This window comes from Mustela putorius, unplaced genomic scaffold (genome assembly GCF_011764305.1).
Source record: "Mustela putorius furo isolate JIRA1106 unplaced genomic scaffold, ASM1176430v1.1 tig00003901_pilon_pilon_pilon, whole genome shotgun sequence".
In the NCBI taxonomy this organism is placed as follows: Eukaryota; Metazoa; Chordata; class Mammalia; order Carnivora; family Mustelidae; genus Mustela; species Mustela putorius.
In genome coordinates this window covers 16,459,758-16,471,970 of record NW_025422049.1, presented here as the reverse complement: position 1 = coordinate 16,471,970, position 12,213 = coordinate 16,459,758, and the positions used below count along the sequence as shown (strand labels likewise).

The following is a 12,213-nucleotide window of genomic DNA, read 5'->3' as shown; positions in this document are numbered from 1 at the left end:
TCCAAAAAACTAACAAGACTTTTAAACAGTTTCAAAGAGATTTCTTTATGATGCTACTGTTTCTCTCTTAACTCCTTGGCCTATTTTCTACCATAGACGGACTTTAAAATGTCAGAGAATGACTTGTTTTGTATAAAGCTGGGCTGATTGCCATCCGGTACCTGATGCTAGTCCAGATGGGTAAAAGAGTTATTTAATTATCTCCTCTATTGCAACAATTTGGTTCCAAAGTGTGGACCACAGATGCTTAGGGTTCCCATAACCCTTTGGGGCAGGGGCCAGAGAGGTCAATATTACTTTCATAATAATACTGAAATATTTGCTTTTGCCAAAGTGTTTCCATTTGTGCTGATGTTCAAGAAACAGCAGATCAAGGCAGAGGCATGAAACCCTACTACTCATCATTTATTCTTTACCTCTGTGCACAGATAAATAAATAAATATAAACATAAATTATTTTAAGTTTCTTTGTTTTAATATCTAATTTAACATAGGTAACTGTACCACATATCAACAAAAGATATTTATGGTCCTCCATGATTTTTAAGAGTATAAGGGGCTCTTGAAACCAAACTATTTGAGAACTGCTGCTCTCTTCATCTTCCAAATATCAGTCTTATCAAGACAAGTTTCTTCTTTTTAATTAAAATTCACACACAGTCTTTTCATATCTCCAGATCTATCTCCTCTTCATGACTTCTCAAACATAAAGACTAAGGGTTCTAAAATAAACTTCTAGAATTCCTTAAGCAAGCTGCTGTGCATTCGACCAGTCTGTTTCTTCTCACTCTCTTCTAATGTGGTGTTTTTGAGGAAGTGACCTGAGTTTTCCAGAATTTTGGTGTACTGGGCAGCAGTGGTTGTGATTTTAGTTTACCTCACATACTTTCCTATTCTTTGCCTATTAACATCATTCCCTTTCCATCAGAGAGCTGCCTCCCCATTCCATGTCTTCCTGACGAGGTTGTCAGTCATAGTACTCCACCCTCAACCCAAATCTGCAAACTACAAGAGTGACCACATGATCCAGGTTTGGCCCAACCATAGCACTGCAACTTCTGGGAAACAGTGATTGGTCTGAGGGAGAGGACACATGGCCTAAATAAAGTGAATTGGAAGCCTTACCCAAAATTATCTGAAGTAAATTTATCCTCACTTTAAAAAAATATATTTTATTTATTTATTTGAGAGATAGGCACACAGACACACTCTGACACACAAACACACACACACACACACACACACACACACACAGAGGGGTAGTGGAACAAGCAGACTCCCTGCTGAGTGGGTGCCCAATGCAAGTCTCGATCTCAGGACCTTGAGATCATGACCTGAGCCAAAATCAGATGCTCAATCAAATGAACAACCCAGGTGCCCCATAATCCTCACTTTGATCATGAATTATAAGGATATATGATCTAGGCTACTACCCATCATCTTTCCCACTATAGAAAAGAACCTGTCTACGGACTAAATCCAAGCAGCGACAAGAAGAAATAAAGATGAATAGAGAGAAAATTCTGTCAATGTCGAGTACTTACTGCAATCTCTGAGGCCCTGGTTCCTGGCAGGTTTTTCTCCCTTTATAGGTTACACGAACAAATAAATCCCTTTTGGGGCTAAAGTAACTCTTCTAGTTGAAAGAATTTGGAAGAGTGCATTTAAGGAAGTTACCTAATCTTCTGACTTTAGTTTCCTTGTGGAAATATCTACTCCTTCACTTCACAGATTGAAGGATCTAATGAGATGTTTAAAACACATTGAAAACTATAAAGCATTATACAAGTGTTCAGTATAATAAATATTTTCTTTCTCCATTCCAGTAGCAAGGTGACTAATCTTGCTGTCCCCAAACTATTTTTAGACCACTAAGTATACTCATATCAAATCCTTGGGCCCAAGAATGGCTTAAGAGGGCTTTGAATTTCCTCTGGAAGTCAAATAAGGCTTAGAAACATTTCAACTACAGTTACTCTATCAAGAGGGCTTACACTGCACTTAAGCCACTTCAAGAATCATGAGGACACCAGGAAAGAATTGACTGTTCAAGGATCTGGTTGGAGGTGTAGGGGCCAAGGGCAGCTCCAAGATGGGCTACTTTGGCATGAACACTGTTTTGAATTAAAAGCAATCAAAATAAAAGGTTTCTGCACAGTGAAGGAAACCATCAATGAAACTAAAAGCTAACCTATGGAATGGGAGAAGATATTTGCAAATGACATATCTGATAAAGGGTTAGTATATAAAATATATAAAGAACTTACAAAACTCAACACCCAAAACACAATCCAGTTAAGAAATGGGCAGAAGACATGAATAAGCATTTTTCCAAAGAAGACACACAGATGACCAACAGATGCATGAAAAGATGCTCAATATCATTCATCGTCAGGGAAATACCAATAAAAATTACAATGAGATATCACCTCACACCTGTCATAATGGCTAAAGTTAACAACTTAGGAAACAACAGATGTTGGTGAGGATGTGGAGAAAAGGGAACCCTCTTACACTTTTGGTGGGAATACAAACTGGGGAAGCTACTCTGTAAAACAGTATAGAAAGTCCTCAAAAAGTTAAAAATAGATCAACCCCACCACCCAGCAATTGCACTATGAGGTATTTGCCCAAAGGATACAGAAATACTGATTTGAAGGGACCCATGCACCCTGAGGTTTATAGCAGCATTATCTACACTATCTTCACTCATATGTGGAATTTAAGAAACAAAACAAATGAACATAGCAGGGAATAAAAATGGAGGCAAACCAAGAGGCAGACTCTGAACCTCACAGAACAAACTGAGGGATACTGGAGGGAGATGGTGGGGGAGTGGGGAATGGGTTAAACAGGTGGTGGGTATTAAGGAGGGCACTTATGATGAGCACCAGGTATTGTATGTAAGTGATGAATCACTAAATTCTACCCTCAAAACTAGTACTGCGCTGTATGTTAACTAGCTGGAATTTAAATAAAAACTTGGGGAATATAAGAAGTTAAATATTAAGAAAAAAAATGCAAAAATAAAAATAAGAGAAAGCAATAAAAACCCAACAGATTCAGGAGAATTTATCTCCCCCTTATCTGTGTGTTTGTACCAGGAAAGAGGGCTATTCACAGAGATTCCCCTTTACCTGAGAAATATATCTACATAATTGGGCACCCTTTGTTTTCCACACACCTCCTTTCACCCTCCTGCTAAAGGCCTTTCTCTGTCTTGTATCTTCAGACCCTAACCCCTCTCCTTAGCTCACGTAAGCATCGTGTTGCCTCACTGTCTGAAATTTCCTTATCTGTATGGATTCTCAGTATGTACAATATTAAATTTGACTTGTTTCTGTTAATCTGTCTCCCAACAATTTGATTCTTAGTCCAACCAGAACGGCCTTGAAGGATGGGGAAAATTCCTCCTCCCCAACAGAGGTACGGATCAGCTCTTAGAACTCTTCAATAGGTCCGGACCTAAAAGAGGCACAGGAGAGAGAAAATAAATGAAGACGAGAAAGTCACATGTTAACCGAAGAGGACTCCCACACAACTAAATGCCACTTAATAGGAAGCATAAATGAATGAACCAAATAATAATAATAATAATAATAATAATATTGTTATAATAATAATAATAATATTATTATTATTATTATAACTCAAATGGTGTGAAGAACACAGGTGAATCATCTATGGCATATGGAATTCGGGGTGTAGGTGGGGGGTAAATGCCATGGGCATATTCACAGTTTCTACAATATGCTTGGCATCTTTAGGTTACAAGGATATTTCAGCCATGTATTTGGCCCAAGCTATCCAAGGACTCAGATCAGAACCAAGGTTTTCTCATTTGCTAGTGGCTGCTCTAATCTGTGCCCTTTTAGAAAATGACACTAGGAACACGAGGCCTCGTAGGGGACAGTATTTGGTCCTGTCTTATCAAAAGACTGACTTCCCCATAAATCACTCCTCCAAATATTTCTCATTGTCTCCTTAACTGAATTTGATTTCCCAGGTGAGGCTTCCCACCAGGAAGTGGATCATTTCAAAGCTAATGAATGACAAACCACCCAGCAAGAGGGTGAGAGCAGCAGGAGAGTGATTTTATTTAAATTGTGAAAATAGAAAACCTCCCCATGCATCTTTAAACAAACAAACAAACAAACAAAAAATCCAGGACAGGGAGACAGGCGTTTGCAGTTTCTACTGGCTGGTAAAGATGTACCATTTTTACCCACTAGCAGCAGGAATGGCTTTTAATTTTGAATGAGGATTTGATCATGAACATTCTTTCATTTTTGATTCTGCCAAGGACCTGCCAGATGGCCTTGTTTCTGAGTGGGGAATGTCTTACTCATCACTGAGCTTTCTTTTTAACACAGCAGTGTAACAAATCTCCTTCCGTTCTGGTAAGTCCTTTGGCCCTCTTCCCTGTCATCAGTGAGAAACCATGGGGCTTCATAATTGGTTAACTTCAGAGATGAACAGACTGAATTTACACCCCCCCACCCAGTGCCGTGGGCCTTTTTACTCTGTTAAAAAACAAACTTAATCTTGGAGCATTTTGGTTCACCTGCCTCGGTAGGATAGAATTCCCTTTACAGGCCACCCAGGAATCCACCCTTCTGTGGCTTAAAGTAAATTTGGCATGACACTTGCAGCTTTACCAGAGCAAACTGGAAAAAAATAAAGGTGGAAGCAATCCCCGTGACCCGAACAACCTCCGCTGTGGCCCTATAGACAGCACAGCTGGGCACCGTGAGAGCAAATCACACTTCAGTTAGCTCTGCCTTTCTGAAAAGCATGTTCGTTGGTTCGATGTGGGGGAAACAATCCGTTCATGTTCTCTGCCATTGAGGTGTAGCACTATTGTTGCTTTGTCATAATGGACTGGCTTTAACCAGTACTGGAAAACTGCAGAGTAGCAAAGGCCAAGGGGAAGGGGAGGTTGGAACAGTCGACCGCTTCTCTGACAAGTAGAAATCTCTGTGTGACCCTGTTACAAGGCCATTTGGCACACTTCACTTCCTGCCCCAGCTCAGATAGGTACATTAGAGGCTCCAAGGCATCCCAAATTTGCCCCTCCCCACTCCAAGTTGTTCTAGTCCTTTGAATGCCTTTCAGTCCTGTTTCTTGAATGGGAAATGACCCAATATTTTAGGAGACAATATTAGGCAACACCAGCAAGCATTGAGAATATTCCCAGAGAAAATACACAGTGATCTGCTGAGGCTAGACCTTTGACTATGACTTTCTTTTTTTTTTTTTTTTTAAAGATTTTATTTATTTATTTGACAGGCAGAGATCACAAGGAGGCAGAGAGGCAGGCAGAGAGAGAGAGAGAGGGAAGCAGGCTCCCTGCTGAGCAGAGAGCCCGATGTGGGACTCGATCCCAGGACCCTGAGATCATGACCTGAGCCGAAGGCAGCGGCTTAACCCACTGAGCCACCCAGGCGCCCCTTGACTATGACTTTCTTATGGCTCTTTATGACAATAGTCTTGACTAGATTCTTTAGCTAGAATTTAGCTATAAGAGTCATGTTTATATCTCAAGGATGAACCAATGCAGCCTTGAGAGCCAGTCTGCATGTCGCTTAACTCACTCGCATAGATCCTATCAGCCTCTGGGCAAAAGAAAATGCGAACACCCAACTACCCCAATTATTAGAAGATAATAAAATCTGACTCATTCCTTCAAAGAATGAGTTGTGGGGATATTTATTTATACCCATTTAGTAATCTTCCAAAACATTAAGCAGATGCCTACCACCCAACATGGACGCTGGTCCAGAATAATAATAACATTTATCAAACACTTACAAGAGGCTCGACACAGTCAAGGGCTTTAAGCATGTTTGAATTGAATCCTCATAACAACCATAGGAAGGAGGTGTTGATGTTGACTCTACCACTCATTCATTGGGAATTGGAACTTTGTTACCAGACCCTAAACTCTTCACCACTGTGTTTTTCTGTGTCCCATTTTTATAAGAAGACGACGAGGATTCTGTGAACCAAAGTAGACCAGATCAATGCTACTAAAGACTGTGAACTGCAGACCAGCGTTAGCCTGTGAATCGTTAGGTACCAGTCTGTAGTGAGAGAAGTTGGAAATTGAGAGTTAGCTTTTACAAACATGTATAGCAATGTAACAGGGTATGCTTTTATGTCTGCCTCATCTAATTATTAAAAAATTGGGCCTCATCTTATGCATGTCTTTGGTTTTTATTTAGTATCATTTTATAGTAATTCATTTTTATTATGTATTTTTTAAAAGCGTCAGCCCAGGGGTGCCTGGGTGGCTCAGTTCAGTTATGCGTCCGACTCTTGATTACCTCTCAGGTCATGATCTCAGGGTTGTGAGATCAAGCCCCATGTTGGACTCCATACTCAGCGTGAAGCCTGCTTAACCTTCTCTCTCTCTCCCTCTCCCTGCGCCTACCTCACTCCCTGTCCAGAAAAATAATAGTAATAAAACATTAAAAAATAAAAGCAGCAACCCATGATGGATTGGAAACTAAAAAACCGAAAGAGAGAAAAACTAGTCTTTCCCCGGACTAAATAGCATATGTGCATAATGACCCCTGTAAAGAGAAAAATGGAAGATAGGGAAAATTGAACTTCTTTACCAGGGTTGTGGAAGTTTTCTGTCTTTCTTATCAGCTGTCTCCACTTCTCCCTGATAAATTTACCCATTTCTCTGTTGGGTTTAAGGAGAACAACCTGTAACTCAACTTCTCCTCTTCCCAGTTTGAAAGCAACTGAACCACGAACACCAGAATAAGATAGAAGATCAAAACATCAGTTACGAAAATAGTCTGGGAGACAGAGCTGAAACGTAAGACCTCAACTGTCTTTCTAATTCCTCCCCACTCCTGAATTAGGGAGGCTTACCCACCTAGCCACTGGCTCAGCACAGGGCTTCTCCCACAAGATAAAGGCAGATCACAATAAAACTCTTAGAAGACCTGGAGATGGCAGAGTGGGGTATTCTCAATTTCTTTTCAAAAACTCATTACTCAGGTAAATTTTTCTTCATTTGGTAGGGCACAAGGGAGGGTCCAGGAGAGAGATCATGGGTGTCTCTGGAGTGTATGTTGCCTAAAGGAAATGTGAGGTTAAGTGAAGGGAGGTTCCCCTAACATGTGTGATAACTCCATTCATATTATTCCTACCTGCAAATATCCTACTAAAATGCAGCGCATCCCATTCTTTGAGCTTTTTGTCCCCATCACTGAAAAAACTCTTGAAAGTCTATCTCTACCAGACAAGTCTGGAGAAGTGGTAATAATTCCTTATTCAAGCTCCCTTGCTCACCCCCCTGGTAAATGTCCTTCCTTTTTTATTTGCCTTCGGTGAAAATGTGTAATTGATCAAATTATTGTAAGTTATTATTTTTGCAAGTTCTGAAGTTGTTGCCTACTTGGGCAGGGGATCATGCAAGGGCCTACTCATTTGCTACAGCTCAGTTTAACAACAGGCATTTAAGGACTGCTTTGATCTCAGGGATGGCAAGGATACAGACGATGGTAAAGATGTACCTCTGGGCTGTTTGCATTTAAGTCCTTAATCCTGGATGAGAAACCAGTTTCCCCACTTCTATGGCTTGTTTTCTGGTCATACCTGATCTGCAACTTTTCTCCCAGATTATCGGTTCTCAGCCGAATACTTTTCAACAACATGTATTAGGAAAAATTAGATCCCTCTCATATATACTATGTGACTTGACTTTTTGAAATTATATTCTTCTATGGAGGAGGGGTTTTTTCCTGTTGGTGGGGGTTTTTGGGGGTTGTTTGTTTTGTTTTCTTTTGTTTTGCAGAGTAATTCTTAATGCATTTGTATCATGAGATACTATTACAGGGCCATCACCACTCCGTGGTGGTGCGGTCCGTTTTGTCTTTCTTCCTGGCTTCATTTCCTGCCCTTTCCTTGTCACTGATCCTCTTTCCACATGTCCAGAGCACCACCTATGACACTTTCCAGAGCTGCTGTCCAGCCGTCCTTCTCAGATCTGCCGTCTCTGCCTGCATTCTGGACCTTTCCATCCCCGCTTGTCTTTCTTTACAAGAAAGAGCCTGTTGCCTTTGAACAAATGCCTTCGGGAAACTCTTTCTCCAAAAAAAAATAACATTAATGGTGGGAATGCTGTAAATGAAGGTAGATCACTAGGGGTACCATCTGGGAGCAGAGGCTTTTAATTACCCTTCTGATCACAGTCTGTAGATGGCTACCTACATGTAAGGTCAGGTCTCTGTATTAATATTTGTATCACCCTTGTATAAGTACGTAATTGCATTTTAAGAGATGAGCTGTGTACTCACATATATGAATATGAATGCAAGTTTCATAAATGCATGCTTGTGCAAACCCCTCATTAGGACATCAATAAAACATTTTCTTGCTCTCCTGGGACCTCTAGTTTCTGGCGATATGGAAACTGTCTCTATTTGATCTCATAAAATTAATTGCTACTGTCTTTTTTTAAAATTTTACTTATTTATTTGACACACAGAGATCACAAGTAGGCAGAGAAGCATGCAGAGGGAGAGAAGGGGGAGGAAGCAGGCTCCCTGCCAAGCAGAGAGCCCGATGCGGGGCTCGATCCCGGGACCCTGAGATCATGACCTGAGCCAAAGGCAGAGGATTAACCCACTGAGCCACCCAGGCGCCCCTTGACTATGACTTTCTTATGGCTCTTTATGACAATAGTCTTGACTAGATTCTTTAGCTAGAATTTAGCTATAAGAGTCATGTTTATATCTCAAGGATGAACCAATGCAGCCTTGAGAGCCAGTCTGCATGTCGCTTAACTCACTCGCATAGATCCTATCAGCCTCTGGGCAAAAGAAAATGCGAACACCCAACTACCCCAATTATTAGAAGATAATAAAATCTGACTCATTCCTTCAAAGAATGAGTTGTGGGGATATTTATTTATACCCATTTAGTAATCTTCCAAAACATTAAGCAGATGCCTACCACCCAACATGGACGCTGGTCCAGAATAATAATAACATTTATCAAACACTTACAAGAGGCTCGACACAGTCAAGGGCTTTAAGCATGTTTGAATTGAATCCTCATAACAACCATAGGAAGGAGGTGTTGATGTTGACTCTACCACTCATTCATTGGGAATTGGAACTTTGTTACCAGACCCTAAACTCTTCACCACTGTGTTTTTCTGTGTCCCATTTTTATAAGAAGACGACGAGGATTCTGTGAACCAAAGTAGACCAGATCAATGCTACTAAAGACTGTGAACTGCAGACCAGCGTTAGCCTGTGAATCGTTAGGTACCAGTCTGTAGTGAGAGAAGTTGGAAATTGAGAGTTAGCTTTTACAAACATGTATAGCAATGTAACAGGGTATGCTTTTATGTCTGCCTCATCTAATTATTAAAAAATTGGGCCTCATCTTATGCATGTCTTTGGTTTTTATTTAGTATCATTTTATAGTAATTCATTTTTATTATGTATTTTTTAAAAGCGTCAGCCCAGGGGTGCCTGGGTGGCTCAGTTCAGTTATGCGTCCGACTCTTGATTACCTCTCAGGTCATGATCTCAGGGTTGTGAGATCAAGCCCCATGTTGGACTCCATACTCAGCGTGAAGCCTGCTTAACCTTCTCTCTCTCTCCCTCTCCCTGCGCCTACCTCACTCCCTGTCCAGAAAAATAATAGTAATAAAACATTAAAAAATAAAAGCAGCAACCCATGATGGATTGGAAACTAAAAAACCGAAAGAGAGAAAAACTAGTCTTTCCCCGGACTAAATAGCATATGTGCATAATGACCCCTGTAAAGAGAAAAATGGAAGATAGGGAAAATTGAACTTCTTTACCAGGGTTGTGGAAGTTTTCTGTCTTTCTTATCAGCTGTCTCCACTTCTCCCTGATAAATTTACCCATTTCTCTGTTGGGTTTAAGGAGAAACAACCTGTAACTCAACTTCTCCTCTTCCCAGTTTGAAAGCAACTGAACCACGAACACCAGAATAAGATAGAAGATCAAAACATCAGTTACGAAAATAGTCTGGGAGACAGAGCTGAAACGTAAGACCTCAACTGTCTTTCTAATTCCTCCCCACTCCTGAATTAGGGAGGCTTACCCACCTAGCCACTGGCTCAGCACAGGGCTTCTCCCACAAGATAAAGGCAGATCACAATAAAACTCTTAGAAGACCTGGAGATGGCAGAGTGGTGGGGTATTCTCAATTTCTTTTCAAAAAACTCATTACTCAGGTAAATTTTTCTTCATTTGGTAGGGCACAAGGGAGGGTCCAGGAGAGAGATCATGGGTGTCTCTGGAGTGTATGTTGCCTAAAGGAAATGTGAGGTTAAGTGAAGGGAGGTTCCCCTAACATGTGTGATAACTCCATTCATATTATTCCTACCTGCAAATATCCTACTAAAATGCAGCGCATCCCATTCTTTGAGCTTTTTGTCCCCATCACTGAAAAAACTCTTGAAAGTCTATCTCTACCAGACAAGTCTGGAGAAGTAGAAGTGGTAATAATTCCTTATTCAAGCTCCCTTGCTCACCCCCCTGGTAAATGTCCTTCCTTTTTTATTTGCCTTCGGTGAAAATGTGTAATTGATCAAATTATTGTAAGTTATTATTTTTGCAAGTTCTGAAGTTGTTGCCTACTTGGGCAGGGGATCATGCAAGGGCCTACTCATTTGCTACAGCTCAGTTTAACAACAGGCATTTAAGGACTGCTTTGATCTCAGGGATGGCAAGGATACAGACGATGGTAAAGATGTACCTCTGGGCTGTTTGCATTTAAGTCCTTAATCCTGGATGAGAAACCAGTTTCCCCACTTCTATGGCTTGTTTTCTGGTCATACCTGATCTGCAACTTTTCTCCCAGATTATCGGTTCTCAGCCGAATACTTTTCAACAACATGTATTAGGAAAAATTAGATCCCTCTCATATACTATGTGACTTGACTTTTTGAAATTATATTCTTCTATGGAGGAGGGGTTTTTTCCTGTTGGTGGGGGTTTTTGGGGGTTGTTTGTTTTGTTTTCTTTTGTTTTGCAGAGTAATTCTTAATGCATTTGTATCATGAGATACTATTACAGGGCCATCACCACTCCGTGGTGCGGTCCGTTTTGTCTTTCTTCCTGGCTTCATTTCCTGCCCTTTCCTTGTCACTGATCCTCTTTCCACATGTCCAGAGCACCACCTATGACACTTTCCAGAGCTGCTGTCCAGCCGTCCTTCTCAGATCTGCCGTCTCTGCCTGCATTCTGGACCTTTCCATCCCGCTTGTCTTTCTTTACAAGAAAGAGCCTGTTGCCTTTGAACAAATGCCTTCGGGAACTCTTTCTCCAAAAAAAATAACATTAATGGTGGGAATGCTGTAAATGAAGGTAGATCACTAGGGGTACCATCTGGGAGCAGAGGCTTTTAATTACCCTTCTGATCACAGTCTGTAGATGGCTACCTACATGTAAGGTCAGGTCTCTGTATTAATATTTGTATCACCTTGTATAAGTACGTAATTGCATTTTAAGAGATGAGCTGTGTACTCACATATATGAATATGAATGCAAGTTTCATAAATGCATGCTTGTGCAAACCCCTCATTAGGACATCAATAAAACATTTTCTTGCTCTCCTGGGACCTCTAGTTTCTGGCGATATGGAAACTGTCTCTATTTGATCTCATAAAATTAATTGCTACTGTCTTTTTTTAAAATTTTACTTATTTATTTGACACACAGAGATCACAAGTAGGCAGAGAAGCATGCAGAGGGAGAGAAGGGGGAGGAAGCAGGCTCCCTGCCAAGCAGAGAGCCCGATGCGGGGCTCGATCCCGGGACCCTGAGATCATGACCTGAGCCAAAGGCAGAGGATTAACCCACTGAGCCACCCAGGCGCCCCAATTACTATTGTCTTTAAAAAAAAAAAACTAAGCTAGATATAAACTTAATTAAATGATGAACTGAATCTCTGAATCTGGACCCTATGAAATTGACTAGCCTGGAGCACACTCACCACCATCTACCACTTTGTAGCTTGGAAGTCCCACCTTCAAGCTTCCTTTCAACTCAAAACTGGTTAGTTTCAGGGTAGGCCTCTCTAAATGACTCCTTAACACAGAAGGGCTTCCTTCATCCTTGATGAGGTTCCTGGTCCTAAGACCAGCTTGGGATCCCAGGCTCTGGGGTAAGTTGTCCCCAACCCATATTTCCAACCCTGTGGCCTTGTAAC

At 41.0% G+C, this 12,213-nt stretch overlaps 1 protein-coding gene across 1 annotated transcript in view; it reads right to left on the bottom strand.

Annotated features, from left to right (window-relative positions):
* The window catches only part of ACSL4 (acyl-CoA synthetase long chain family member 4), a 112,393-nt gene extending 110,765 nt beyond the window's left edge, over positions 1–1,628 (bottom strand). Inside the window, exon 1 of the mRNA XM_013064832.2 lies at positions 1,545–1,628. The gene's annotated coding sequence lies outside the window, so the exon portion shown is untranslated. The remainder of the gene's footprint in view (positions 1–1,544) is intronic.
* Between the last annotated feature and the right edge of the window lie 10,585 nt (positions 1,629–12,213).